This window comes from Alligator mississippiensis, chromosome 1, assembly GCF_030867095.1.
Source record: "Alligator mississippiensis isolate rAllMis1 chromosome 1, rAllMis1, whole genome shotgun sequence".
NCBI lineage: Eukaryota > Metazoa > Chordata > Crocodylia > Alligatoridae > Alligator > Alligator mississippiensis.
The window spans coordinates 87,008,838-87,036,508 of record NC_081824.1 but is presented as its reverse complement, the minus strand read 5'-3'; the positions used below and the strand labels follow the sequence as shown (position 1 = coordinate 87,036,508).

Sequence of the window (27,671 nt, the reverse complement as noted above, 5' to 3'; positions counted from 1 at the left end):
AGGCTGAAGAAGCCTGGCCAGGATGCTTGGCATGCTAAGCAGAGCTCCCCAGCTGCAGGTTGCCAGGGTAACAGCCTAAGGAGGTAATTGGCCACACCTGCTGACATCACCTGATGGCAGAAGGCAGGGTTTTGAGATATATAAGCTCAGGCTGTAGCTAGCTGATATACACACTCTCCCTGGCAACTGACAGGGAAGGAGCTCCAGCCTGCTGAAGCTACTTGAGACCTGGTGCTACCTGCCTAGCTCTCCCTGCTACTGCCTGCTCTGCTATCTAGGTGCTACATGCCTACAAGGAGTCTCCCAGGGATCTAGATAGGGGCATGTTACTCTGAGTGGAAGTTTGTTCCCTTAAAAGGGCATAGCAGGGTTGTTATTGATAGTATTTAAGTTATAGCCCAGGGGCTTGGTTTGTTTTCATGTTTACCTCGGTGGATCAGGATGAGGCTAGAAGAGGAGGTTTGGAGGCCTCATTAGTACCTGGAGGGAGAAGGCATGTGATTTGGTAGAGCCCAGTGTCAGGCACAGTGAATATAGTGCCAGGAGGGTGCAGCGACAGGGGCGCAGTGAGCCCAGAGTGCCAGGAGGGTGCAGCGACAGGGGCGCAGCCAGCCCAGAGCACCAGGAGGGTGCAGCCAGAAGGGTGCAGCAAGCCCAGAGTGCCAGGGGGGCGCAGGTACAGGGTTGGTGTAAGCCCATAGCGCCCGAGAGGCACAGCCAAGGGGGTATAGAACCAGGCGCCTGGGAGAGAGGCATAGAGCCAGTCATCCAAGAGAAAGGCACAGAAAGACATTCTCTAGAGAACTCAGTGCCTGTGTATAGCAGAGACAGAAGCCAGAGGGCTCAACACCAGGGGTATATAGAGTTGATGACAGAAGTAACACCTGCAAGGCATGGGACATGTGTAGGGAAGGTTGGAGCACGTATGCACCGCCCAGTAAAGCTAGGTGCATGAAGGACAGCCTCCCACCTAATGAGCAACTTAATTATTTACTAACAAGGTGTGGCAGGAGAGATAGGTGGAAAGACTGCCCAAGACAAGTGGGTAGGTTAACGCAGAGGTCAGCCTCAGAATGGCCCCGTCACAGTGTGTGTGTGTGGTATTGGCACTGGATTTACAACCCAGATACTTTGTTCTGGGTGGACCCAAACCCTCAGACCAACCACAACATTTCCATTCGATAATAGGTTAATTTTATTGATGCACAGTGATAATAGATAAAAATAATGCAAACTATTCTATATCTACCAGTCCCAGGGTTGTCATCAGAGTCAAAGTATGTCTGGCCAGTACACAACCTTCTCTCTGAGGTTCTCTCTTGAATATCAGATGCCAGCAGCCCGGAGGCTGAGGCCCACCCCTCTCCCAGTGGGGTGGGTGAGATGGATTGGTGATATGCTTTCTGTCCATGGTGGCCTCGGGTTCTCCTCTCAGGGACCTTTTCCTGCTCTAAAATCCTTCCTTTTGTATTCTTTTTTTCCTCCTGTGATGATTTCATTTCTGACCATCGCTGGTTGGTCTCTCTTTGGTTGTCATACTATCCACATTCTGTCCTGTCAGCATTTTCCTTTGTTTCATAAGCCCATCACATACACACATCCTAATATGGGCTTTACTGGTGTCCTCCTAATTTGGTCTGTTCCCCCAAAACCAGAAATCCCAAGGGCTCTGCACTTGGGCACTGTGACCTGGTGCCACCCTTATCTCAGGTTATGGAACAGGGTGGAACGTGTCTTCAGTTTCTCAGCCTGTGTGTCTGTTTGCTGCTTGCCTATCAAACACAGTGGGCTTTGAGGACACTTTCTCACAGAACAGGCTTTTTAGAAATCAATTAACTCTTGCCATTCCCCTGGACCATTTTTCTAATACTTTACCTAGAAGCCAGTTTCCAAAAGCAAACCTCTAAATGACATTTTCTAGCTATCATGTAGCTGTGGTGAATCAGTTTATCCCCAGGTTGGATTAATTTATACCCATAGGCATTAGAACTGCAAACTATGAAACCCAGAATGGAAGCGTGATAACAAAATTACCCTTTTCAACAGTACAGCTTAAATCTCCAACTCCAACAGTCTCACAAGGACCCTTGGGGGTGAGACACTTCACTTTGTGCACAGCCTCAGCTGTCCCAGATGGCACAAGGACTTTCACTGCTCCACAGCTGAACTCACCATACTACTTTCTGCAGTCTTTTACGTGCATCTTATCCAGGCTCTGCTCTGTTGCAGCACTCTGATTCTGTCTCTGCTGGAGTCTCCTTAGTGGGAGAGTCAACTCTTCTCCCAGTTGCATTCAGACTAGGCTCCTCCACAATCTCCCTGGGGCCTCATTCAACAGTATATGGAGCATATCATGGAACAAGACCTCTCTCCTGCTCCTTCCACACAGTGCCCAGCAAAATAGTTCCCAACTTGCAGCTCCTCTTTCCCACTTCCCCTCCTGTTAACCCTCAAGGCAATCTGGGGACTATAGTTCAACCCAGCTCTCTGGGTCTGGTTTTCCTGGGCTTGGAATAGTCCTACCCCTCTCTGCTTAACTCCTTGAAATGCAGACGTAAGGGTTACAGAAGGAACTAGAGACCCCTGGGGCTCCTCTGAGATCCTAAGGTTCACAGGGCAGCATGGATTTAAGAGGGACTGAAGACTTTCCAGAATTCTTAATGTTTTAAATATATGTACATGTAACCCTTCTGCTAGGGACTGGTTGGCAGCAAGGAAGGCCGGGTTCGCATTTTGAGGTACCCCATAAATTATAGCAGTGGCTCAAGCCCCCACCCAGAAATCTGGGAACATTAAATTTGCTGGGGTATCCCGTATAAACAAAACTCCCTCCTCACAAGCAATGTAAACACTAAAACCCAAACTGATTACAGACAATTAAAGCAAAAACTAAAAGAAAACAATAAATATAATTTAAAAACATTATTAACTGCAAAGCAAAGTCTATAGGTGGTACCCTCTTGGGGAGGCTTCACCCCTATCCAGGCAGTCTGGGGCTTGGGGCTCCCCAATGGCTAGTTCCGGGGGCCTGCACCTCTACACCTGCCCTTCAGCAATGGGCTGGAGAGGGGGGCCTACACCAAAGCGTCCTATGAGCCGCTCTTTGGATTCACTGCACCACAGGGAGTTGCTTGAGAGTGTGAGTCCTTCTGCATTGCAAGGCGCTCCCTTGTTCCTGGAGAAGTGGTAGAGTGCAGATCTTCGCTTTCATGGAGAGGCCTGCGGGGAGGGCGGGGAGGGAAGAAAGCTGACTGTGGCTCCGGCCAGCATAAACACAGTCCTAAACTTCTGGGCTGGAATATATGGCTTGCTGAAACGAAAACTGTGGGACAAACTCAAAAGAGAGCCAGGTTGATTATTGGCTTCAGCTGGCCTCAACACAGCTTAGATGGAGCCAAGGACCAAAGAAATGAAGAGGGAAAGCCAGGCCTACCCTCTGGGACTGGGCAGCAGGTAGTCTGGGTCACACAGGTCTACTGGGAGCAGAATGCTGCAAACCTCAACCCTGGCCAAAAGCTGGCAGGTTTAGAAACTCCCAGTGTAGACTGTGAGGCAGTGTGTCCCCTGGTTTAGCTCAGTTAGTTTCAGAAGCTGCTGGAACTAGTGAACTTTCAAATGTGGATTTTCCATGACCTAGTGTTGAGGGTCAGAGCATGCCTAAAGGGTTCAAAGTTTTGGTTGGAAGCCCATGATGTGAATGTTGCAATTCACCCATATGAGTATTGTGTGCACAACAGTGTGCCGTGTGAAAGGGTACAAGTGTGTGCATGAGAGTGTGATGGCTGTCCAAGTGATTGGCAGGTGTCTGTCAATCATGTGTATAAAAGGAGGCAGATTGGGAGGATCTGTTTGTCCTGTAGTGATTGGGAACAAGTGTGCAACTGAGGTGTGACTGAAGAGGGTCTGCCTCATGATTATGTAACTGGATTCTGCCTGGATGACAGCTGGCGAACCTGCGATGTCAACAGCTGTCTCCTGTATGTGTGTGTGGAAGCTAAGCAGTGTCTTGTGAATGTCTTTCATGGGTGGAGGGCCTGGGAGGTCAAAGGCAAGTGTGATTCAGCATATGACTGTGGTGACAGGAGATCAGAGGCTGACTGAGCCTCAGTGAGTGAATTCAAAGTGGGAGTGAGCCTGAGAGGCTCATATTCACTTTGTGTTGAGAGTGGGTGAGGGCCCCAGGAGGCCAATATCCCCTTTGTGGATTTGTGCTTCCAAGGCGACTGACATCCTTGTGTGGTTTGAGTGCTGGCTGGAGGAGCAGTCAGGTTTGTGAGTTTGGTGTAGAGGTATAGCTGCAGCAGAGCTGTCAGTGAGTCAGAGATAGAGACTACTTTCTGGTACCCCCTCTGGTGACATATATATATATATTGCATTGCTCTGTTGAATATTTTGGTGATTTATTAGCTCTGTTGGTTGTTATTGTTGATTGTCGTTAAATGTATTTGATTATTATCCCTCTTCCCTGTGTCATTTGGTTGGTACTAATAATTGGGTAAGCATCAAATTGGGGCTAGGCTGCAGGCCAATAGTCCAAGGTAAGCCACCCACCATTCCTTTTACTGAGGCAGTGCTGTCAAAGTGGTTGACTTAAATAATTGGTTAGAGACAGCATCCTCAACACCAGGTTTCAACCCTGTTTAAAACTGTCAGGTCTAATTCCTAGCCAGCCAACCCAAAGAACCCATACCCTCCTCCCCAGTATTAACCTCTTAAAACCTCAGAAAAGGGGGAAGAAAAGGAGGAGAGAGGAGTTTGCAGACACTGGGACAATTTTCCCTCTCTCTCTTCTCTACCCGAGTTTCCCTTTTCTCCAGTTGCAAATTCCTCCTTGGGAGAAGACTTCACACTTCAGCATCCCCTAGGAGCTTCTCTCCCTCCCCAAACCAGCCTAGCTCACCTTACATCCCTGCGCATGACATCACCCTGGCCTTGTCCAGTCAGGGAGTGCCACGCTCCAGTCCTTCTCTTAACCAATCTGCCTGAAAAGTCTTTGTTCCCCCTGGCCAATCAGGCCAGATGATTTTACATATTTTGCCCAGATGCAAAGCCCCAGCTTTCCATGTGCAGAGCACATGGCCAGAACAGGTGTCATGTTGCCCACATAAAACACGTGCACACACACACACACAAAACTACAATACACAACAACCAAAAGCACATGCTTTGCTGTACATAACCCAAGTGTGTGTGGGTGTTACACACATGTATATACAATACTGTCTATTCCAAACTTACCTTATCTCTGTTTCCGGATACCTGCTTACCATTGCACTAATGAGAAACTGTAACATAACAACTTTGGAGAACATTGACTGCAATACAATTTGAAGAAAAATACACTTCATTCTGTTCTCTAAGGTGAATAAGCCTATCTCATAGTTATACAAACCTGAATTAATAAAAGAAGTATGTAGTGAGGCTCATGACTTATATGTGTTGGATAACTTGGATGAATGTGTTTGATGAGGTCTCTGACTCAAAATGAGAGAAAATTTAATGGAATTTCCAGCTTATTTAAGAAAGATAGATGAGGTGATTTGGGTTTCCAACTTAAGGTGTTCAGAGGAAGAACTGTGTTTTCCTGCTTACTTATAAAAATTCCAGGCACATTTGGGCTCCACACTTAATTAAGACCTTTGGGTGTTACAACAATACATATAGGTTAAACAAAATATTAACAATGAAAGTGGATGCAGTGGTTAGTATAAGACTTGTTTTCTGGGATGTATGTAGAAAATACATTGTACATAAATTGCACCATTTATAGTAGTGAATATTTGAGATTAGGAAAGCTCAAGCCTTAGTGTTCATGTGGAAGGTAATAAGCAAGATAGTATTGTTTCTGCTAAAATTGACTACTTGAAGTAAAAGGTAATTTATCAAGTCCATGGGAAGCGTGGTCAATCATTCATAGCTCATATTGAAAATATAATTTAGGATAAATATACACTCATGAAATAGCAGATGACACAAAACTGGGAGGGGTTGCCAACACTTTGGAATACAGGATTAAAATTCAAAGGGTATTGATAAATTGAAAATCTTGGCAATAGGTGACAAAATTAAATTCCACAAAGGAAAGGTGTGACTTATTTGACCAAAAAAGCAAAAGCACTCATCCATATTGAAGGAATAACAGGTTTGACACTATTACTGCTAAGAAGGATCAAGGGAATATAGTAGATCACAAATTTAGCATCAGTCAGCAACATGATAGTGTTGGAAAAGAAAGAAAAGGGATCTGTAGAAACAGAAGGTGTAACACAAGACAGTGATAGTACCACTCTATTCAGTACTATTTAGTCTTTGGCTGAAGTACTGTATCCAGTTTTGGGCACTGCATTTCAGAAAGGATGTAGATATAACAACTTGTAGTTTCTGTGGGTTGGAACACAAGTTAGTGAGGATGATTTGGAGGGTGAAATCAGAAGGCTCAATGTGCTTGGAGAATTTTGCAATAGCTTGGCACTCACAATACACCTCAAGATTGAAAGCAGCAGTACTGAGCAGGTAGAACTTTGAATAAATATCTAACTTGCTGCAGTCCAAATGGAGTCCTTTTAATATTGCACAGAGCACTGTGCATGAAAAATTATAGAAACCAAAGAGTGTCTACAGAAAAGGAGCAAAGAAGATAAAAAGGGCTGGAGAGGAGAAACATGAGAGCAGTTTTTAAATATTTGCCATAAAGATGAGGAAATGTTCTTTCTTGCCACACAGGGACATATGCAAGCGGATTCAATCTTCAGCACAACAAATTGAGATCAAGCCTCAGGAAAAATATCATAACAGTGAGAGCTCTAAGACAATCGAACAAATTGCCTTGGAAATGCCCTTCACTGGAGGTTTTCAATAAGCTTGGTATGTTCTGGAATAGCCTATCCTGCATCTATGCAGAGGATCAGACTAGGGGCACAGACAGAACTATAGCTCCCTGGTCTCAGTCACAACAGTTCTCATTAAAGCCATTAGTTAGACCGATCCTCCTGGGATTGGGCAGGGGATTGAGGTCCAATTTGGAGCCAATCCAGGGAGAAAGGCTGCATCTATGCAACCTCATCCCCTACCCCCACCCCACCTCTCCCAGCCCTAGGTGCTATCTCAGGATGGGCAGGGGAAGAAGGCAGGGGTGGGAGGTCTGTTCTGGGGCTTCTCCAGCCTGCACTGGAGGGGGTGGGGGGTGGGAGTGAATTGGAGTCACCCCACCTTGGGGAGGGAGGAAGTGAGGGCAATCCACCTGTCCCACTCTCCAGTGCTGGCTGAAAACCCCCCAGAAAGAGTTCCCTCTGCTCCTTTCTCCCCACCCATTCTAAAAGCAATGCTGGGAGCAGGGTTGGGTTGTGTCATCCCAGCCCTGCTTCCAGTGTGCAGACACAAGTTAATGAAGGTGCTCTGCTTTGGAGCGCCTTCATCTGAACCCTCATGTAATAAGGGTCCAGACTGTCTCGGGATTGGGACCTTTTAAAGCATTCTGCAGCCGTGTACTTGTGTTAGGTCATGGTGTAGAGTGCTTCTGGGGCCAGATGGGGAGAAAATTGTGTCACTTCTCACCACGCCGAAGGTGACCCTTGAGGCACCTTCTAACTGTATGATTCTATAAAAGAGAGGTAGCACACTTTCTGGTCTGTAGAATAAGCCTGGATAGAAAGTACAGGGACAAAGTAATCTTTTTTTTTTTTAGTAATAAGCAGTATGATCTGGTACAACTTCATTATTACAAACCCTGTTTATAGCAGTACCCTGCTTTTAACCATCCCAACAGGAACTGATATTTCATTATTATAATGCAGCAATTTGACCAACTCTATTATAGTGAACCCTCTTTTAGTAAGTTTTCTCCTAGTCCCATTGGGGTTTATTTTAACGAGCTTGTACTGTATTTCACACACCTAGATGTTTACCTACCTACCTTTCAAGTATCAATTCTATTTCTTTATACTTTGGTTATTTTTAAAAATTGTATAAAATTTCTTTGCCCTTCTTATGGCTAGTAGTCATGAGTAAAATACATGGTTGGAGTTGCAACACAAAAAAAGCTGCCAGATGGCTAATTAAACTCCTTTTATAGTTCAATATTAAAAGTATATCTTGTTTTGTTCATTAAAACCTGAAATGTCAATATTTATAGTATTTACTACACAGTAGAAAGAGAAGAGTTCATGCATGGACAGTGATCATGCATTTTTTTCATTTATTACATATGGTATTTAATTTGTGACCTAGTCTCATCATTGTCTATGTTTATTGCATGTTTTATTTATGGAACATACTTTTCTGTCTTATTTGCACGTTTTAAAGTTATTCGATAAAAGGTTAGCTTCAGCAGTGTTTGGCATCTGTTTACACAGAGAACTCATTCTTTACTGGTCCCAGCATACTTTTAACCTGTTGCGCTGCCTGCTGTCTTTAGAAGATGGTCACATATTCTGGGCCCTAGAGGTTGATAAGAAAAATAGGGATTTCGAGAACTTAAAAGCCAGGGGATATAGGAGCAGTAGTGCCCAATGCTTTGGCCCCTGGACCAAATGAATGGCATATGATCTATTCACAGGCCTGATCAGGCCCTGTGCACAAAGACTGGGCCTTGCACTGTCTCCACCTGGCTCAGTGTGCTGGGTTCAGGCCCCTGCACGCTGGATTGGACCCTGAAGTCTGGACAGTCCCACCTGGCCTGGCACCCATGCATTCCAGAGTCTGGCTCCAGAGCCCTGTGCTGCCCCACATAGCCAGACATGCCAGGATTAGGCCCCAGAGGCCTGTGCTGTAGAGGTGTGCGAAGCTTTGGTCCGTGACTGGATTCAGAGAAGATTCGGCCCCATTTGGAGGCTGAATCACCGAATCTGAATCAAATCAGGAGAAGGAAAAATCACCGAATCAATTCAGGCGCTCAGAATCAATTCAGAAAAGATTCAGAGATTTGGAAGGCAGTCTTGCAGGGGAACAGAAACTGAGAAGAGGGAGGGGGAGCAGGGGGGGAAAGACTGACATCTCTAGCTGGCCAGAGACTGTGATCTTTCCTTCAGTCCCCTTCCAATCACAGTGCGCTGGGGGAAGGATGTAGAAACAGCATATAAGCCTCTGTCAGCAGGATTTCCATGCCTTTTGTGAGCTGTTTCTGCTTGAGCAACAGCATCTGAAAGGTACTGGACTGGCTTGGCTTCCTACCTAGTCAGTCTCCTGCCACTTTCTGTTCTTGGAAAGGATTGGATATAGCTTACTAACTCGAATCCCTCTACTTATCCCTATCCAATCCATTTCTTTCAATTTATGTTTGTTCTTGATTTTTCCCCACCACTTTTTAAAAAAAAGCTGCATTTTCCCTGGCAGTGTGATCACTGTGCACGGAAGCACATACATTACACACACTCACACACATACATCATAGAAGAAGTCAGATATTATTAAACAGAACACAACACAGAAGAAATCAGACAGTCATATAAGAAGAGGAGATTATATATAGTTATTATTAGTTATAGTTACATACAAACTAAAGACACCACAGAAGAAGTAGTCAGATAGAGATTCAGATTATTAAACACAACACAGAAGTCAGACATTCATGGAAGAAGAGGAAGAGATATTATTTTAGTTATACATACAACAGTAAACACAACACAGAAGAAAGTAGACACAATTATACATCAAAGAAGAAGAAGAGATATATTATTAGTTAGTTACACACACAGACTCATTTCCCAGCACAGGAAAGATTAATATGAAGTGTGCTGGAAAGGCAGGTGCCAGGTCTTCTGGCAGGAGAGGGGCTAGTGGGTAGGGGGAGAACTAGAGCTGCAAGTTTCCCTGTCTCCCCGCTCCAAACATAGATGCATCCTCTTTCCTGGCAGCCATGCATCTTCTGCTGCCAGTGGAAGCAAGGAGATGGGAGCTGTACCTGTTCCTCAACCTGCACCACCTCCCCTAACACCAGAAATAGGCACCAGCAGCAGAATGACAGTCTCCTCCACCCCAATTTCATCTCCTAGCGTGATCCTCCCACTCCCAGAGGAGGAGCTGGATCTGGAACCAGGGGACCTGAGTGCCCCAGCTAAAGAAATTCTGGGGACTGAGTGGAAATCTGAGTTTGTGCTCCACACCCCTCAAAGTTCCCCTAGACCTAGGTCTCCTTGTCAGGAAGGCACCTCAGAGGAAGTTGTGGAGGCAAGTGGCTCAAGTGAGTCAGCTCCTCCTGTTGTTGTGCCTTTGCCTGGTGAGGAGGGAGATAAGGCAGGATCCTCACCCTCAACCCAGAAATGGGGGAGTAGTGTAGTGGGGAATCATTTTGAGGTGGCAGATGATCCCAAGTATGTTATCTGCCAGTGTTGCCAAAGGCAGATCAGCCTGGGCAAGGAGGTGAAACACTTCACCACCACGGTGATGCTGCTGCATCTCAGGAGGCAGCATCCCCTTGACCTTCTTCCTCCTCAGCCTGGCACCGGTGGGAGCGTGCCCAAAGGGAAGTCCTCCACTCACTCCAAAGCCCCCATCCCCCCAAAGGAGAAGCAGGGCACCCTGGAGTGGTGGGGGAAAGTTGCAGACAAAGTGGGGAGCGTTGAAAGGGTGAGCAAGATCACCCAGAGCATTGGAGACATGCTTGCTCTGGATAGCCAGCCCTTCTCCTTAATTGAGCGGCCAGGGTTCAGGCAGCTCATGGCACTCACTTACCAAGTGCCTGCATGCACCACCTTTAGCAGGACGGTGATGCCCTCCCTGTATGAGATATGCAGGGAGTACTTGAGGGAGGAACTGCACAAGACAGGGCCACAGGTAGCCTTGCACCTCACCTCTGACATCTGGAGCAGCCAGGGTGGGGATCACTAGCACTAGCCAGCCGCTGCCCATGTGGACCAAGGGCATGGCTTCAATGTTGGGGTCTAGACACCCCAGACTCCAGCCTTGGGCAGGTAGTGCTGAGGCTTTGGTGGCTACCTATCTCGCTGAGAATGTGGAGCCATTGGACTGTGACCCCTTGGCCTATTGGGCAACCCCTGCCAGATGTGGCAGGATCTGGCCATAGTTGCCCAGGAACACTTGTCCTGTCCACAGACCAGTGTTCTGAGCAAGAGGCTGTTCAGTATTGCTGGGAATTTTGTGACACCCCACCGCACCTGCTTAGATCCTGGTTTGGTAGAGCAGCTGGTGTTCCTCAAAGTGAACTTCCTGCTACTGGGGTTCCCCAAGCTCCACCTGCAGACAGAATGAGTGCCTCACTCCATCTGCACCTATTTCTGTTTTATGTTTTTTAACTAGTTAATGCCCCACTGTCTGAGCTGGAGATGGCATTCACTGCATCACCAGCCAGCAGGGGAAGAACATGCCCTTGCTGAGCTTCCATGCTAGGACGAACTTGGAGGGATGGGATGGGGCTATGGGGAAGGAGGAGCCACAGGTCCTGGGCATGACAACTAAAACTGCACTTTGCCAGGGTCGGGAGGCCAGGTGGGACTGCTAGTGGTGCAGCAGCCCTAGAAAATGCCAGGACCAAGGATCTCCCTGGTGAAAGGTGGGTAGGAGGTGCTATAACCTCCAGCCACCACATGCATGAGCACACAGTCCTGGCTGGGGAAAGCCCAGACCCGTCATATCTTTGACAGGCCTCATCCTGAAAGGGAATTTACAAACCACTTTTCACAGTTGGGCCTATGAATTTACTTCATCAGCCTCCTAGGTACAAAAGCCCATCGACTCAATATAGACATTGGATTTATGACACACTACAACCTGCCGGACATCTGACTCCCCAGGTACCTCTCCACTTTTGCCTACTACATCTCCCTTCCCTCCTACCCCAGCCTGTCTCTCTCACCCCCTGATGCCTCCATTTCCACATTCACTGACTGGCTTTTTTGCCTGCTTTGCATGCCATCCTCTGGCTTCTTTACTATTCCTTCCACCCAGGAACAGCACACACACCCAACAACTGCAGGTGCTTCCTCAGCCTGATGAAGGGTTTTTCAACCTGAAAGCTTGCTAAGATATATTTATCTAACTATTCAGTTGGTCTACTAAAAGATACCAGATTGACCCAAATAACCTTGTCTGCCAGTGCCATGTCCTTAGGCCAACACCCCTAGCACTTGTTCCCGGTCAGCTGACTGGAAGGACACAGGGCCCTGGGCACATCTAAGCCCCAGGGCTGGGGCTGGCAAGGAGAGTTCTCTGGCAGCTGCTGGAGAAGGGAGAAGCAGCTCCTACAGGAAAGGAAAGAAAGGCTCTGTGACAGTTTGGCTGCCTGAGATGCTAGTGCTACTGTGCTGCAGTGCACTGCTTACCTGTTGTTATTTAAAGTGGTGGACAGAGCTGAGGCTGTAAGGGGAGGAGGAGGAGGCCTCATTGGGGCACACTACCGTGTCATGTAGAGGTCCCAGCGCCAGTGAGGGTGTGCCTTAACATACACACAGTGTCATACATGTCATAAGTTTTGCTTGTCAGCAGCTTGAGGTGCAGTTTCCCAGAAACCCCTGCATCTATCTCCTTGAAACTTGGCAGGCCTCAGAAAGGGCTACTATCCCTGCAATTTTTATCCAAATCAGCCAAAAAATGACAAAGTTATAGGTATTTCAGTGATTCGCCATTATAGTCTGTGGCCGAATCTCTGAATCTCTCCAAATCGGTGCTGAATCTTCCGAAGCTGATTCAGCTGAATCAATTTGGGACAGTGATCTGAATCTCCAAATTGAATCACTGTCCTCCAAATTGGCCGAATCCAAATCAAATACTTCCCTATTCGCACAGGCCTACTATGCTGCCCTCATGCAGCCTGGTACTACGAGAGTGGGCCCCTGCATGCCAGCATAGGGCCTTCGTGCCCTGCACAGCTCCTACACAGTCCCATGCCACTGTGCAGCACAAGGCCATGCTGTCTGGCCCATGGGGCTCCCCATGAGTCTGGAAATTTGGCAGCATGGGAGTGGTGGGAGTAGGGGGTGACACATCTCTGGAGATAAGACCTGGCCCACAGGCTGGGGTTTGAGAACTCCTGCCCTCCACCAACAAGCCAGCTGCAAACTGCTCCCCAGATATTCTCTCAGAGCAAATGTGGCAGCAATGGAAACCAGGCTGTCACTCACAAGCACTGTGGGAAGGAATAGGCAACCCAGGCAATTCCTTGCTTCAGTGAACGGACATGGGTCCCACAGTAGGGGTGCAGCTCCCACTGCTGTTACACCCTGTCACTGCCTCTCTGGGAAAGCTGCTAGAACAGGAAACCCCACAGGCAAGGCTGTGCAGGACATACCAGGGGTGCAGCCTTGTCGCCCGCTGCGTAGAGGGAGTCTGGGCTGGAGCTGCCACCAATGGGAATAAAGTAAGCCAGAAGGATGGAGCTGGTCTGCCTGGCTCAGAGACCTCTACCACGTGCATTGCTCCACAACAGAAGGACATGGAGATGCCAGAATAGAGCTCTGCAATCTACCCAGCATCCAGGAACCAGGGAGGGTTCTAGTCATGATCTGGTGTGTGACTAACACCATGTGTGAAGTGGAAAAGTCAATGCTGGCCATTGAGCAGCCCTTCCCATCTCCAGCCCCACTGCCTACTGCTCCCACCCAGCCTCAGGGAATGGCAGGGTATGGAACAAACCTGGCATCAAGGGCTGCAATAAAGGGCAGGCAGTTTCTGTCATTGAGTTCCGGATGCTGGAGCTGCTGCCACTGGAGCAAAGGGAGAGCAAGGGACAGAGCCAAGATGGGGACAGGAACAGGCAACCTGAATGATCTGCAGAATATAGAATCTGTTGGCCCAATAACACCTCACTAGGTTGGGGCTCTTTGGGGTGGAATGAAGTTGACTTGGGGTGGGAAAAATAGTCTGTGAAATCCTGCAGGTTATAGTGTAGTATGAATTTTTGCATTAGTTATTATGTTTAAATGATAATAGTATTGAAATGATCAACCTCTAAGATTTTATTAGCTTTATTTTTCTTTGTCTTTTATGAACATTTTATGAACAACTAAAACTCCATTTTGTGCTTGTTCCCTGCTTGACATGAGTAAATGAACTTCTTAGGCCCTGTGTATGTGAGTGTCTGTGTGAGATGGTGAACGGTGAAAGAATGATAACTATTATTATGAAAACAGAAGAAGATTTAACTGACTGTGTAAGCAACAAGGCACCAATGTATAAGTTACCAGACAGTAAACTAATTAAGCTAATTAATGGATTGCTGAAGAACTCGTCTGTAATCAAGTGCAAAGAAGAGAGCGAGAAGAAGGAATTTTGCATATCCTGCCATTTGAACTACACAATGCTTCAAGGCAGATACACCAACTTGGAGATAACAACTTTACTGGAATGACCTCAAGTTGAGATAACCAGAAGAAACAACCTCTAATTAAAAACTGAGCGTGGAAAAACCCCAATGCTGAACAAAGACTTCAAATCCCTATAAAAGTTAGATGCAGACAAGCCAAGATGGGAATCCACTCTCTGCAACCTCTTGGAGCACAGGTGTATCTGTTTACCCTGGCTCATTACCCTTAGTGAGCCTGGACTGGCCATCCAGTGCTAACATTGAGTAACTTCTGCTGGTAACTATAACATCTTACTGGAGTGGTTTTGTCTGTATGTCTGTTTGTATGACTGGTGTGTCCAAGCTTATGTATCTGCTTCATGTAATCAATTAACGCGGCATTTTGCCTTATCCCCCTTTATAAGGGCTCGCTCTTGAATTGAGCAATTGGCAATTTAAATAACAATAGTACTGTATTTTTGCGCATATATCCCATGGGTTATACACGATTTTACAAAAAAAACGGATGGGTGCGGGCTATACAAGGGTGCGGGGTATGCATGGACTAGTTTTTGAAAGGGGGCTGGCGGCGCGGGTGGGTGGGCTGGGAGGCTGCAGCGGGGCCCGCTGGGCCCGGGCGGGCCGGGCTGCGCTGCCGCCGCCACAGGGAGCTGGTGGGGGCATCGCCGCCGTCACCTGCCAGGGCATGTTGGGGCTGGGGGCGGCAGCGCGGGCAGGCTGGGGGGCTGCAGTAGGGCCTGCTGGGCCCAGGCTGCGCCACCACTGCTGCGAGGGCCAGGGCAGGCCGGGCTGCGCTGCCACTGCTGCGGGGGCCGGGGCAGGCTGGGCTGCACCGCCACCACCGCTGGGGTCAGGCCGGGGCCGGCATTGCCGCCGCGGCCGCTACCTGCTGGGGCATGTCGGGGCCGGGGTGGGGGGCGGCAGCGTGGGTGGGCTGGGCTGTGCCGCCGCTGCCATGGGGGCTGGGGTGCGGGGCAGCGGTGCGGGTCAGGCTGGGGGGCTGTGTCTCCTCCTCACCGGGGGGGGGGGGGGGGCGGGGAATACAAGGGTGCACGGTATGCACGGAAAATTTTGCAAAACTGCAATTTTCCGCGGGTTATGCATGGGTGTGGGTTATATCTGTGTGCGGGCTATATGCATGAAAATACAGTAAGAGGGAAACAGTCATTCCCTTAGTCTCAGACCACAAGACCCAGGGGCCCTCTGAGGATAAACCAGAAGAAGTGCTTTTTTATCTGGTATGGTGTTAACACTGGGAACTTGCTGCTGTGGGAGGTGGCAGAGGCAGAGAGTAGAACTTGGGGCAAAAGGGACTGGGCAGTCATGGAGGGCAGGGCTCTGGAGAGCTTCCAACAGAGCAGACATGGCTGTGTTTTGCCAGCCCAAACCAGCACTGATGCATGCCAGGGAGTATATAATGGAGATGGGTCACTCCAGAAACTCCTGTTCATAGACTCTCTCTCCAAAGTAGCTCCTACCACCCACTGTGGGGATGGGTCCCTGGGTTCTGTGGCCCATGGGGCTGATCCAGGAGGGCACTGATGATACTGGAGCTTGCCCAGTACATGGCACCTACAGGGCATTTTTATTCCCATTTCCTCACAGAGCCCAATTGGCCTCAGGTCACTGGGAAAAAAGGTAGCAGGAAGGGCAAAACCAGGAGTCCAGCTCCAGGCCTTGTTCGTTGGTCAAGGAACTTCTAAAACATTCCCTTCTTGTCATTTCCCCACAGGCAGGGCAATTTCTAGCTCACTGGTCCCAAGGGGGAGCAAGAGGAAAAGGGATGCTGCAGTCCCTATGGCCCCTGCACTTGCCTCACCCACCCCAGCCTCTCCCTTGGCAGCACCAGGTCCCAGCAGCTTCCCCTAGCTGGTGATCCGGGCACCCTTCTCCCAGGCTTGCCTGGGCTCCAGGGCCCTGTTGCAGGGCTGGCTCGAGGCCGGGGGGCGGCTCATCACCCTGCACTCCCTGAGGGTGATGTGGTATTTCTGGGTGGAGAGGATAGCGCACACAGTATGAACGGGACAAGGGCCAACATCAGCCTGGACAGAGCCTGTAAGAGGTGGAGAGCAGGATCATCCCCTATCTATACCCTGCCAGACAAACTTGTAATCTGTACTCTTTGTAAAACTCTGATCAACCCCGACACAAGGTGTAACCCCCCACAACCTGCCACAGGTTAAAAGAGAGGGACCACAGCACCCAGCTTCTATATAAAGGTTGTTAATACACACCTGAGAGATCACGCAGGTTGCCGCAGAGGAAAACCCCCAAGGCCTGCGCCACACCCAAGCCATTCGGACCCTGGCTTTCCCAAGTTCTTTGCAACAGAAGAGCTGCTCTCCTATTTTTCTGGGCTCAAAAAAGTAAACGAAAGCTCAGAGCTGGCATTTTCTTGATGGGTGACCGGAATCCAAAAAAAAAAAAAAGGACTGAGAACCACCGAGGTGAGGAAACATCAGGAGAAAACAACCTCTCTTTCCCCCTTGAGTTATAACAACTCCTAAATCAAGCAACTAGGGCGGGGGACACCGCTTGAGGTGGTAGGGGCTGTGGGGAGCAGGGTCCCCGCCGTGGGGCGGCACAGAGACGTAGGCTCTGGGCGTTCTCTCGTGAATTGTGTCAGGGCTCACAGTGAGGGTCCAGCGCCCAGGAGCTCCCAGCTGCTCTGACACCAGGACGCGTCCGAGACACGCCGCCCCGCGGTCTCGGAGGGGGCGGGGCAAGAGCGGCGCGGGCAGCGCCACACGGACCCACGCGTTCCCTGTGCCCCACCTCCCCCCGCGCTTCCGCGCTTTACGGCAACTGTCGCGCCGCGCCGGGCTGTTCGCGGCGGCCGGAAGGCAGGTGAATGGCCGGCTCTTCTGGGCGGGGGTCGGGAGGTGGTGGCGTTGAGGCTGAGGCTGTTGTGTGGGGGAGGAAGGGAGGGTGCCAGCCGCGGGGGCGGTTAACGGCCAACGGCAGCCATGCCTCTCTCTGGGCCGCGGCCCGTGCAGCTGCTGAGCGGACGGGCCTGGCCTGGCCCCAGGCTGCACAGGGGACGTGGCCGAGCCCTGAACCTGCCGCGCGGGGCTTGGGGATTTGGGAGGGTATTAATGGCCAGTGCTGTCTTGCTGCCAAATTTCCCTCTGCTGATCCACCCGCCTGCGGGCCGGGGTGCAGCACCCATGGAAATGGGGCCAGGCCTCTCCAGAGAGCCCTGGCTCGACTCTGTCCTACAGCTCCCACTTCTGCTGCTGCACGAGGCAGCGTTGCCAGGTCTTATATGTGAGATTCTCATGTGGGAAGCCCAGCATGATCGTACTTGCTGAAAAAATTATAGACTGACTGAAACAACCGGCAAATGAGTGTGCGAATAAGTCTTTTTCTTATTACTTTGTCTTGCTCCCTGTCACTCGCCAGTAAGTCAGTGAGAACTGGGCTCATCCAGGTTGAAGCATTTCTTCATTTTGAGGCAAGCAGTCATAAGAAAGTGCTGACAGCAAACCCAAAAGTCAGTTAAGGCTCTCAGAGAGTGCTGCATGAGTGAGCTGCCTCAAAAATTACCATACATTTTGAGCACTTTTACTGTTATTCATCGTACCTAGCTTGTAAGGCCAGAAGAGACCTCTGAAGATAATTGGACCCAGCCCCCTGCACCAAACAGGAAACATAACTGGGGGTCAGGTGACCCCAGCAAGGTGACTGACCTGTCATACAAGGGTGGAAGTTATCGTACAGATATAATTACCATACACTTGGCAACGCTGGTTGGAGATGGGATCCCAGGCTAGACGGACCATTGGTCTGACCCCTGTGCAGTGTTTCTTCTCTGGTGCTATCGTAAGTGCCAGACCCTGTGGAGAACCTTTTGCCGAGCCTTGTTGGCCACCAGGGTTTTCTAGGCGTCATCAACGCTAAAACTTGAGGAGTTGTATCCTGAATCAAAGGCAGGGTAGATTGGTTAACCTGTAAAGTGGAAATTCAAGTCTAATCTGTCTTTGTAGCATGAGCTGAAGCTCACATCCTTGGATTCCGGGAAAGGACCTGCAGAAAGCTGGGTGTGAGGGGAGGGGAGCTACAGCACAAAGGACAAGGGGGCAGGGGAGGGAGGGGCAGTGCTGGTGGAGACATGCAAACAAACATTAAACCTATAGGGGCAAAAAGCATGTGTGTGTGTGTAAATCTACTTAGGGTAGATTTGCACCTTACAAAGTAAGCAATCTATTTTAGACTAAGTTATATGTCGCTTGAACTGTCAGCCATGTGTACATCAAAAGATAAGGAACCATGAAACTGAAATGCATCTTGTTTCACCTTTGTCTTCTCAGTTTTGAATTTTGATTTAGCCTTGTAGTCTTAGTGACTTAGTTATAGGGAATAAGTGTTTAGTTTCTGGTTCTTAACATACTAGCCACATTGATAGAAATTAGGATGATTATCACTTACTTGTCTCTATAGGTATGACCAGACTTCATCCTTGCTATTTTAGGGAGGAGTGGTAATAAGAAGGAACTACATCCAGTTTTCAGCTAGTAGTAGAAGTCTGTTGCACTGTGCATTAGCAATGGCAAGCATCAATAAACTAAAATATTGGATAGGGAACAAAACTGATTAGTTTTCTTAAAGGGTTGGAATGACTCAACAGAGGTTTATGATTTCTATGCTCTATTTCTTTTTTTAACTTAACTTCTTTAGTTACCCCTTGCATTGTGCATGAATTGATTGAGTAACTGTCAACTGCACATGTTGTAGCACAGTGGAAATAAAAGTCATGGAATTGACTTTCAGGCCAGACATCAAGTGATGCTTGTTTCTATTGAAAATATTTTGGCATGCACACAGGAAAGAAACGGACTCCTCATGCTGCAGCAGACATCCATAGAAAAATGGGAAAGTAAATATGAGGCAACTCCATATCCTGTTGGTGCATTTACAATAATTGGCAACTATGCATGCTTTTTAAACTGTAAGAAATTGGTTTTAGGACATAGAAGATAGATGCTACTCCATAGCAATCTCTCTGCCATAAATACTTTTATTTTTAAGGCTCATTGTGAAACTGCTGGTTGCTTTCAGAAGAGTGCTTTTAGAAGAGTGAAGGTCTTGGTATTTTAGTTAAACTCCCTGCAGCTAATAAAATTCCTGAATTTTGGTAAACAAAATGCCATAAAATACAGGACAACTAAAAACATGCCAGACAAATCTTATTTGCACAAGCAAATGGAAAACTTTCCTTAGTGAGTATCAGCTTCTGTGGGTTTTTTAGCTTTTCTTTAAAAACAAGTCTAGCCCTTGCTTTATTGATGTTTTTGCAAGGTTGCTCTTTAAATTGAAGTTAAACATGTCTGGTACTTTTCTTTGGACTTTTTTGGGGGGGGAAATTAGCCAGAGCTGCTTGGTTTTTATGTCCTGTAATACTTCATGCTAGATAGTTGTAGTGCCAACAATACAAGGTAAAAAAGTTAATTCAGGGTAGTATTGACTCTTTTGTTGATGCTCATATACCGTGCAGAGAGGAGGCTATGTAGCAGTATGTTCTGACTTGCATTTGAGGGAGGTGTTAGTTGCCTACAGCAGCCCAGTTGTTTTCAGCAACTTATTTCAAGCTATTTTGTTCCCAAGTAACATGCCATAAATGTGTGTGTAGTAAAAAGTTCCTAAAGTAATAATGACATATTGTTAGAGAACTACTGAACGCTGTCTAAATTTGAAATGTGGCAATATAATATGGGAAGAAAAATCCAGTAGGACTTGTATGTAATGAAAACAGTAAAAAAAAGCAAACATTTCTTGGCAATGGGAACAGTAGAATATTGCAACTGCAAAGTGGTATTAATAGTATTGAATAGAAGAGGCTGTATATTAACTGATAAATGAATTCCTTAATATGGTTTGGCTAGTAAATTCTAGAGAACTAAAGCTTACGTGCCAAATGTGAAGGCAAATGTTAGGTTTTGGGATATGTGGAATCTGTTTGTAATATGGCAGAACAAAGTTAACTATTCAAATGCTACCAAGAAAACCTTAAATTGCAGTTGTCATACTAAGAGACTATTCTGTTTTGGCTATAGTTAAATACTTGATTAATTGTAGCTCCTAATATTGTTTGAGGAGTAAATGGGAATGTGTTTTAGAAAAAATGCTGGAAAGCCTCATTACTCTAAATAATAGCTTAGATATTCTCCTGATAAATTGCTTTTGGTAGCATTATTTGAGGTTCCTATTAGATACTTGTTAGCCAACACATTCTTACAGAAAACCAAATTACCCATTTAAAGTTAGGGTAAAGAAAAAATAAACACCCTTTACTTCAGAGTTATTTATCTCATTACAGAACAATTTAACGTAAGACCTATAATGAGTTATATCAGTTGTTTGTTTGGAATGAACTAGCTGGGTGGAGTCTGAAATGAGAAGCAGAGACAGTAAAGGCTAACCCCAATAGTATAATTAGAGGTGAATGACTTGGGGGGTTGCATAAGATTGGCAGCTGTTACTGCTGCCCAAGGTGCAAAAGCTTCTTGTGAAGCTTCTGGCTAGATCCACAATAGGCATTATGTATTTAAAATCGGCACTTTGATTCAGGATTTAGTTAGATTCCAAATAGTCAGTTCTCAGGACTTGTGTGCAGCTGCTGTGTAATGGCATAGGTGCCCAATTTTTTTTGCCAGTAATTACCTGGGCATCCACATTTCTTTCATTTTATATGGCTATGAACATCAACATGCTGCCTAGACCTGTAAAGATTATCTTATATGAATACTTACTTGGATCCATAAACTAGGTATTTTTGTTTTGTTTTGTGTTGAATTCCTTTGCAACAAAGGATCAGACTGGCTTAGGGCATGTGCAGACATTCCCAGGACCCCATCTGTGATCATGTGGCTCTGGTTCTGCTTGTACACATGTTTCCTGGTGCATGGAGTTGCATTGGGAATGCAATCTAAATTGGGGTGTGTGGGATCAGAAGGGGCTAGCGGGTCTTTAAGGGTGGTTGGTGGGTTTGGGGGGCATCTCGGGGCTAGGGGAGTTGGAGGGCTAAAAGCAGTTTGATCAGGGTGAGGGAAGTAGGAAAAATGCATCCCTGGGGAGTGGCTGGGCTTTCCTAGCCCTGGGACAGCACAGGACTGGGGCCGGGACTCCCCTGCCCACAGAACCTGTGTCTGTTGCAGGGGTATGTGGAGGATTGCAGCATGGCCTCAGGCCTGGCCCTATGGTGTCACTTGCCTCAAGATCCTGGAGTCTCTCAGGTCCCTCCCACCCATCTCACTCCCAGACACTGCTTCCTGCCCACCTGCGGGTCTACCCGTAGCCTTGACAGTGTGGGTCCTGCCCCTGTTGGCTGGTACGGGGTGGATGGGTTAGGGTGCCTGGGCAGTGGGGCAGGTACTGCTGCTGCCAGAAGAAGCTGCTGCCACTGGGGCTGTCAGAAAATAGTCTGGCCACTGCATTACCACAGCCCTGCTGCATGCTGGGGGCAGCAGGACCGGCCTCATGTGCCATGGCCCAGGCTGCCTCCCATGCCTGGCTTGGGTGGGCGGGCCAGACAGAATCCTTTAGTGGGCCAAATCCAGCCTTCAGGCTGTCTTTGCCTACCCCTGGTGTAAAACATTGCTTCTTCATCAGCACTCTGTGGCTTGTTGCTGGAGGTACTTTGTTCAGTATATCACATCCTTTTTATGTACATTCACCATTTACTAGGGCTAGACAGTTCTCCTTGGTGATGGATGACAGAACAAGGAGCAACAGTCTCAAGTTGCAGCAAGAGAGGTTTAAGCTGAATATTAGGAAAAACTCTCTTACTGGGAGGGTGGTGAAGCACTGGAACAAGTTACCTAGAAAGGTGGTGGAATCTCTATCCTTGGAGGTTTTTAAGGCCTGGCTTGACAAAGCCCTGGCTGGAATGATCTAGTTGGGGATGGTCCTGCTTTGAGCAGGGGGTTGGACAAGATGACCTCCTGAGGTCACTTCCAACTGTAATTTTCTATGATTCTGCTGGACCTCATCACTTTTTGCATAGCTGTAAATGATGGGTGTGTTCAACACTGCTACCATCCGTGTTCTCCACTTCTGTGTAGTGTCTTACTCACTGCATGCAGAATGTTTTTACTGTACAGGTTCCCCTCACTTTATGCGGATTCGCTTTGTGTGAATTTGCAGTTATGTGATGACCCTTTTTATACCAAAAATTCATTATATGTGAGGTAAATTCACCCTTATGCGATCGGTGTGTTGGAAGCCTGCAGTCAGCTGCTTTGTGCGATGCATTGTGGGAGTGACCCAAACCAAAGTATAGTCTCTTGTGTGGATCTGTGCTCCTGCCTTGTTGCCTGCAACATGTGTTTCTGTAGTTGCCATCCCCATTATGATGTACCCTGTGTTTGTGTGTACTGTCTGCTGTTGATGAGTACCAAAATTGTCTTGTAAAAGTGGTAGAAGTGGGTCTGGGGGTCAGTACAGTCAAGGTCTTGGAACATATCCCTATTTGTTACATTGTAAAGTGGGTTCCCTTTATGCGAATTTGGGTTATGTGCCATTTTCCAGGAACAAATGTACAGCATAAAGTGAGGGAAACCTGTATATCCATATTGCCATTACTTTCCAAAACACCCTCTACTTGACTCTCAGCACATAGAGAGTTAAATTGCTTCACTCAGGAGTCTGAACTGCACTCTGGGGCCAGGCACATAAAAATGGGCATTATTATGCCCAAATCTTTTTATGGCTCTAGCCCAAAATGGCTTTCTCAAGATCACACAGGAATTTTGAGGTAGAGTCTGGAATTAAATTTCTGTGTCCCAAGGCTAATACCCAGACTGCAGAGAGAAATCATGGTCTAGTGTTTAGGGCATTAGCCTGTCATCTTGAGTAAACTAGTTATTCTTTTTTGCCTCAGTTCTTCAATAGTAAAATCAAGTTTTTATATAATTTCTTCAGAGAGTGTTGTGCTGATAAATTAGATTTCATGATGCTGAGATATTCTTTTTTACATGGGGCTACACAAAAGTGTTTCAGATGAATATTTTCCATCCTGTTGAGCACTCAGATAAATCCTTTTCTCTTCTTAAAATAGAGGGAGAAACACCATGTTAATGTCAACAAGTTTTCCCCCAAATATCAATAGTGAAAATTATTCAACTGGTGATCTAGGTAGCTCTATATTGCTATTTCCTAAAAATAAATTCTGATTTCTGTGTTGTAGCAGCTGAGCACAATGTCTGTAAAGCACTAGAATTGAAAGGAACAAATCATATTTGCAGCGTCCTTTTGCCCTTTCCTAGGCATATTAAGAAACTGTACAGAAAAGCCTTGAATCTCTTCTCTTCCTAGTCTGTCAAGGTGCTGATGCATGTAAAAAGGAACTTGGGGACTTAGCAACAAAAGAAAGTAGAATATTCAAAGATTTGGTAGCCTGGGAGAAAAAACCCTCATTCTTTTTACAGAATTGAACAACTGAGATAGTGCATAAAACAGGAAATGGCCTACTGCCAATATTAAAGACTCTATAGCCCAAACTAACCTACTGGTACAGTATGCAGAAGAAAGAGAGTGTTCAACTTACTGTCAATTGTGTTGACTCTGTAGGAGCAAATAGACGAAAACTCAATTTCTTGTTTGGACTGTGTTTATGAGGCGATCTAACCTAGGTCTATAAATCTGGGCTTTTTTTTTTAACCTTACGTGTGGCGTAGCATTAAATATATCTTAGAAGACCTTTAACTTTTGAAACAGGAATATTTTTACTTCTGTGCAATCATTCCTTAACAATACAAAATATACCTTCTGATAGATATTACAGGAAGAGGTAGTACATATGTCATAAGGGATTATCAGTGCACTTCTAGAAACTAACCCACTTCAAGTATTTTGTAATTCAGAAGTTCTTACTTTAGCTCTTTCAGATCATAAAGAAATAATTTCCTCTTTTTTCAGGGTTTCAGCCAGTAACAGTAACTCTTAGATTTTCCCTAATTCCTAGAATAGCCTTAAGTGCCCCATATTCAGTGCCTTTGATCAAATGTAAACCCTTTACTAAGGAAAATTGCATAGGTGTCTTGTTTCCTCATATACATATTACCACTAATGTAGGCAGGCTGCCCAGGAAGAGTGGGCAGCAGCTGGTGGATTTGATTCCAGTTTGCACACACAGTTACGTTTAAAGGAAAGCTGCACTTCCTCTCAATACAAAGAAGAGAATCAGTACTAATTTTAAATTGTCTTAAATATAATACAAAATAATGAAAGGGGAAGCTGCCATTTTACTAATTGGCTGACATGCTGTGTAACAAAGGTGCTGTTCAGTATGTGAGCTATAAAATGAGATGACGGGGCCTTGGATTTAGAACCAGATGTCCATGAGCCAAATCTTGATCAGACTTATTTGTATCTAAATGTGACTTAGGCATACTTTAGCTGCTTAAGTTGCAATGAGCCTTCCTAATAATCATTCCTGTTCGCCAGCCTCAAAAATGCAAAGGCATCTGTTTTGTCTTGAAAAGATCTTTGGTGCCTAGGCTTAGGCTACTGCGGATGCACACTAGGAATCTAGATTGGCCACCTAGTGCATCTGACTACCAACTAAGTCTATTGCACTCTGAGTCCGTGCTGAAAAGTGGTTGTATTCTAAGTCCCCAGTCCCTCAAGTGAGGACTGAACTCTACTAGTAATTGATGTCAACAACATACATTCAGCCTAAGGGAAGAGGGGAAGTAACCATTTCTCTTTCAGTATTCTAGTGTCAAGAGAACATGTCCAGGAGATAGGAGACATGGAGTCTAGGTTCTCCAGTGACTGTCTAATGCAAAATGCATAAATAATCCTGGCAGAAGGAACTGGAAACTTGGACTCCTTTTGCCAGAGGACTTCTATAACTAGTAGGCTATGGAATTATGCTCCCTCTTGCTTCCTGAACTTTGCATGCATTTTGCTTTAGATGGGTAGCTGGAGTGGAAAAACCCAGAAATAACCCTGAAGTTCACCTTCACAACTGTAAGCAACTGTGGGACCCTGAGAAAGAGTGTGATTAAGCTGTATCAGTGTCTTGGGGTGTTAGCAGTTACATGGGGGGACAGGGGATGCTATGGCAGCTGAACCACAATGTTACATTTTCATCAAGGGGAGACACAGAAATCCTGTCCTCAGAGTGTGCTGGGAAGGTCAAAGTGCGTTGGAACCTACCAAGCGAAAAAAGAAAGCTTAAAATCACATGGATCTTGATGAGTATTTAGTAGAAGGAATTTTTCCTTGAACTGTGACAGTGTCTTGGAAAGTTTGCTATGTCCAACTTCTTATTAAATACTTTAGGATGAGTGAATTAGTTGAAATGCTTAGAATAGTAGTTTCAGTACTTAAGAGTTTATTAAATCAGATGAAGTATTTGTATCCTTTTTTTGAATAAATGCACTTTCTTCACCTGGTCCTTAAGCAGTATTTTAAATATTTACTGGTCCTGAAAGTACTTGTCATTACATTGTCTGATGAGGTGTCTTTTAGGAAGAGGTGCCTTTAAAAACAAACAACCCAAAAACCTTTCCCTGTTGCTTTTCTTATTTCAGTTTTGACATTATTTTAGCAGCTGGTGTATCATGAGCTGCAATTACTGTCAGGCCCTTGGGAAACTGGGTTTCAGGCTCTTAGATAATATACAGCTACCTTATTGTTTGTTTGGCATTGTTGGGATGGATTGAGCGATCAGAATGTTTTCTGGAGACCAGAAGGCCTACAAACATTCTGAAGACCAGGTAACTTGATGGGTTTAGAAACAGCTGCTATTTGCTATTGAGAACCTGATATTTTATATAGCTCTGGGATTAAGAGTTGATTTGAAAAGAATTCCTGACCTGCCCATTTGTTTTAGTTATTACACGGTACTTTGAGAGTACATTTGTGAATCTGGTGACTGGTTTCAATGTGCCAAAGTATGATTTGCCTAGCTCAGAAAACTTCTGTTTCCTGTCTTCAAAAGACTTGGAAGGAACAGGAGGCCCAGCACCAGACAGTTTACACTTTCAGTTCTATTTATTCAACATCACTTTTGGAAGGGTTTGCAGACTTAATTGCAGTAAGCAACCACAGAACTAAATGTCTTTACCATTGCAGTTCTTATGAAGAATGGTGCAGTTGTTAGGGTATTAGTTTAAGCTTGAACTTGCGTCCTTATACTAGAGACTTCTTACGTGAGTTTGGATTGATTCTCAACCAGGATGCTGCAGCACTCTGGGTTGCCACACAGTGTTAGACTGTTAGGTGATGCATAAAATAAACCCCAAAATTCTGACACTCCCATATCTTTGTCCCTCCCCTCCAGTCTGAAGCCTTGAGTGTTGGCTGGGATGTATTGGTGAAGGTTCCTCAGGTTGGTGAAACTTGCTTGATGGCTGACTGAGATTTAAATTGATTATTAGATTTGGGGCCTGGAAGAATTCCCTTAGGTCAGATTGTCAAGGACTGATGACATGTTTTGTCTTCCTCCATACCATGAGGCCTAATGGCTTTCCTAGCTACATCTGGGCATATTTTGCCTACTGCCATCCTCCTCCCAACCTCTGCATAGTCCCTCCTGCAGTTTTGCTGTGGAACTGAGGTGTATGTGAGGCACTAGAGTGGGTATTTTTATTGTTACAGACTTTGCAACTCTTGGAGAAATAGTAGCTTGTGAAGGCAGGGGACTAGACTCAGTGGCCTGCTGGACCATTCCAATTCTGTATGGTACTATATTTAAAAAACTAAGTAACCTAAAAAAATTGCTATCAGCAGGTTTCTACCTTTTCACTAATTGTTTGTATGTCTTGCTTTTTGTTCTTGAATAAATACCTGTCTTGTGCTAAAGACCGCGTTTAAAGATAGAATGAAATTTCTTGCTCTCAAGTAACTCTCTTATTCCCTTGAGTGGTATTCCTCTAGGACTTTTCTTTCTTTCATGTTCTAAATACAAGAAAGCAATATTTCAAAATAATTGTAAGCCTAAATGTGCACTAAGTTCATGTGTCAAGTAGCTTTTATCTTGGTTCTTACAATCTACCTGTAATGCTAACTTGCCTCCTATGACTCAGATATCCTAACAATGAACCTTTACTGAATATCCCCAATATCTTAGTTAAAGTGAGGGTTCTTTTGTATTATCCAAAACTGATTTAATCACGTTTTGTACAAAGAATTAGCATAAAACAACACTTAGTTTATGTGATTTATAGAAACCATAATGATACAAGGATACCTAAAGTTAAGTCATGGCCCCTATTGAAGTCATTGGTAAAAATTGCTTCCATTGGTTTCTTTAAAACCAGTGTTTTGTCACCCTTTGTCTCTTTGCGCCTTTTTACATAATGAGGCACCTCAAACTGATTTCAATAGAACAATTAGGCTTTAACAGGAAATGATATGGGCTTCAGTTATAAATTTTCCACAAAAGATACTCATGGACAGTTATCATAGC

At 46.0% G+C, this 27,671-nt stretch overlaps 1 protein-coding gene and 1 long non-coding RNA gene across 2 annotated transcripts in view; one reads left to right on the top strand and one right to left on the bottom strand.

Annotated features, from left to right (window-relative positions):
* Nucleotides 1-1,171: 1,171 nt before the first annotated feature.
* Nucleotides 1,172-17,020, bottom strand: LOC132252111 (uncharacterized). Its single transcript, XR_009463879.1, has 2 exons — nucleotides 16,489-17,020; nucleotides 1,172-3,219 (listed from the first exon to the last, which is right to left on the bottom strand). It is a non-coding gene; the product is annotated as an uncharacterized LOC132252111 (long non-coding RNA).
* An 18-nt stretch (nucleotides 17,021-17,038) lies between these two features.
* The window catches only part of ASCC3 (activating signal cointegrator 1 complex subunit 3), a 567,972-nt gene continuing 557,339 nt past the window's right edge, over nucleotides 17,039-27,671 (top strand). Inside the window, exon 1 of the mRNA XM_006271799.3 lies at nucleotides 17,039-17,101. The gene's annotated coding sequence lies outside the window, so the exon portion shown is untranslated. The remainder of the gene's footprint in view (nucleotides 17,102-27,671) is intronic.